Here is a 3,298-nt window from a genome sequence, read left to right on the forward strand (position 1 = left end):
CAGAATTTGGCTTCTTCTTCATCTTTTGGCTGCTCCCATTAGGGGTCGCCACAGCAGATCATCCATCTTCATACTATTCTGTTTCTTTACATCTGCCTCTTTCAAACAAACTACCTGCATGTCCTCCCTCACTGCATCCATAAACCTTCTATTTGGCCTTCTTCTTTTCCTCATTCTTCTACCGATAAACCCCATGTCCCTCCTCTGCATATGTCCAAACCATCTCAATCAGGCCTCTCACTTTGTCCCCAAAGCATCCTACATGTGCTGTCCCTCTAATAAACTCATTTCTAATTCTGTCCATCCTCGTCATTCCCAATGAAAATCTAAAATAAACTTTCCCTTTCAATCTTTGCAGATTCCCTTCTATCACAAATTATTTCTGCTACTCTTCTTCACCCACTCCACCCTGCCTGCACTCTTTCTTCACTTCTCTGACACACTCTTCATTACTTTGCACTGTTGATCCCAGGTACCTGAACTCCTCCACCTTCTCCACCTCTTCTCCCTGCAACCACACCACTCCACTGACCTCCCTCTCATTCATACATGTACTATGTCTTACTCCTACTGACTTTCATTCCCCTTCTCTCCAGCATAAACCTCCACCTGTCCAGGCTCTTCCCAACCTGCTCCTTACTCTCACCACAAATCACAATATCATCTGCAAACATCAAGGTCAATATAGACTCTTGTCTGACCTCGTCCATCAACCTCTCAACACTGCAAACAGGAAAGAGCTCAGAGCCGATCCTTGATGCAGTCCAACCTCCACATTAAACCAGTCTGTCGTTCCTACTGCACACTTCACTGCTGTCACACTGTCCTCATACAGGTCCTGCATACTTCTCTGACACACCAGACTTCCGCATACAATACTACAACTCCTCTCTCGCCACCCTGTCGTACGCTTTCTCTAAATTCACAAACACACAATGCAACTCCTTCTGACCTTCTCTATTCTTATTCATCAACATTTTCAAAGGAAATATTGCATCTGTGGTGTTCTTCCTCGGCATTAAACCATACTGTTGCTCACAGATGGTCACCTCTTCTCTCAGCCTGGCTTCCACTACTCTTTCCCATAACTTAATGATGTGACTGATCAACTTTATTTCCCTGTAGTTACTGCAGGTCTGCACATCTCCCTTATTCTTAAAAAACGGTACCAGCACACTCCTTCTCTATTCCTCAGGCATCTTCTCACTATCCAGAAACTTGTTAAACAATCTTGTCAAAAACTCCACTGCCATCTCTCCTAAACATCTCTATGCTTCTGGTATGTCATCTGGTCCAACCGACTCACCACTCTTCATCCTTTTAATCACTGCTTTCACTTTTTTCCTATCCACTTCCTGTTTCACCATCTTCACATCATCCAAACTTTTCTCTCTATTATTTTACTCATTCATCAGCTGCTTCCATCTTCTCAACACACTCTCCTCATTAGTCAACATATTTCCATCTCCATCCTTTATTGCTGTAACTTGCAGCACATCCTTTCCAGGGTGGTCTCTCTGCCTGGCCAATCAGTAAAATACTTTTCTTTTTCCTTAGTGTCCAACTTCTCATACAGCTCCTCATATGACTTTTCCTTGGCTTTCGCCACATCATTCTTTACCTGCTGCCACATCTCCTCGTACTCCTGCCTACTTTTCTCATCTTTATGTCAATCCCAATTCTGTTTTTCCATCCACTTTCTCCTTATGCTCTCCTGCACTTCCCCTACAGACTTTTCACACTACAGTCTTCCTCCTTTAGTTTCCACCATCTTATTCTTTATTCAGTCCTCAATCTCCTCCTCTTATTCTTCACCTCCAAAACCATCCTACAGACCACCAGCCGATGCTGTCCAGCTACACTGTCCCCTGCCAACACCTTACAGTCTCCAATCTCCTTTAGGTTGCATCTCCTACATAGAACATTGTCCACCTGTGTGCACCTTTTTCCACTCTTATATCCTATGATCCTCCTTCTTCTTAAAATAAGTATTTACGACTGCCATTTCCATTCTTTTAACAATTTTTGCCTCGACCAATTCGACCAATTTTATGAAACTCTGATTTGTGATCCGCATATTTGATTTTGATGTTAAATGCTGGATGCCCTTCCTAACACAACCCTACCAATTTATTTGGGCTTGGGACCGGCACTAAGAGTGCACTGGCTTGTGCAACTCTAATAGCTGTGTTTGAAGGCTGTAATTCCTCTGCAGATTAAGATTGATCAGAGAGCAAGAGTGTGTGTGTGTGTGTGTGTGTGTGTGTGTGTGTGTGTGTGTGTGTGTGTGTGTGTGTGTGTGTGTGTGTGTGTGAGAGAGAGAGACAGGGTATGTGATGTATGTAAAATCAGTATGTGATGTTTTCCAATAATGAGGCCACAGATGAGGACTGCAGTAAGAAGTGTCTGATTACAACGGGGTGTGTATGTGTAACTCAGGAGCAGTGTTATGCGATCAGTTATTAAACTGATAAAGCATTTTGTGTGTGTGTGTGTGTGTGTGTGTGTGTGTGTGTGTGTGTGTGTGTGTGTGTGTGTGTGTGTGTGTGTGACACTTTAGGCAGACTTGACTCTTTTAACTTCTGCTAAACTGTTTTCTCTAAATTGTGATGTCAATGTACTGTTTTATTGACAAAAATAAGAAACAACTATCGTGACCAAGACCTGGATGCTGTTAAGGCAATAACAGGCAAATAATTATATCTTAGTATAATTACTATGTGCTTTTTAAACATCGCCTTCCACATTTAGTCCCCAATTGCTGTTATAATAACCTCAACTCTTCTAGGAAGATGCTCCACTAGATTTTAGAGTGTGCTTGAGGAGAGTTGTGCTCATTCGGCCACAAGGGAATCAGTAATGTTGGGTACTGATGTAGGGTGATGAGGCCTGAGTTGCAGTCAGCATTTTAAATGAGGCCAAAGGTGTTCAATAGGGTTGAGGTCAGAGCTCAGTAGCAGGCCACTTAAAATTTTCCACTCTAATTGATTTAAATCATATTTCCCTATAGATTACTTTGTGCATAGGACTATTGTCCTCCTGGAACAGGTTTGGGTGTCCTGGTTGTGGGCCTCCAACCTTGCGGTAATAGCTTTGGAAATAACCACATCTGGTTGAAAAATTCAGGTGCCTCATTACTTTTGTCATTACTCTTTTTTTAAAGTACCTGTCTGTATTTTAATCTGCAGATATTCCAAAGCAGAAGGGGAAGGAGGTGTGACATGGTGGTTCACATGTACTTGTGTGTAATGCATAACAAGGGTGTGGATTATAAACTGATGATGCCATTAGGTGTCCA

This window comes from Silurus aristotelis, assembly GCF_946808225.1.
Source record: "Silurus aristotelis genome assembly, chromosome: 11".
NCBI classification, from domain to species: domain Eukaryota; kingdom Metazoa; phylum Chordata; class Actinopteri; order Siluriformes; family Siluridae; genus Silurus; species Silurus aristotelis.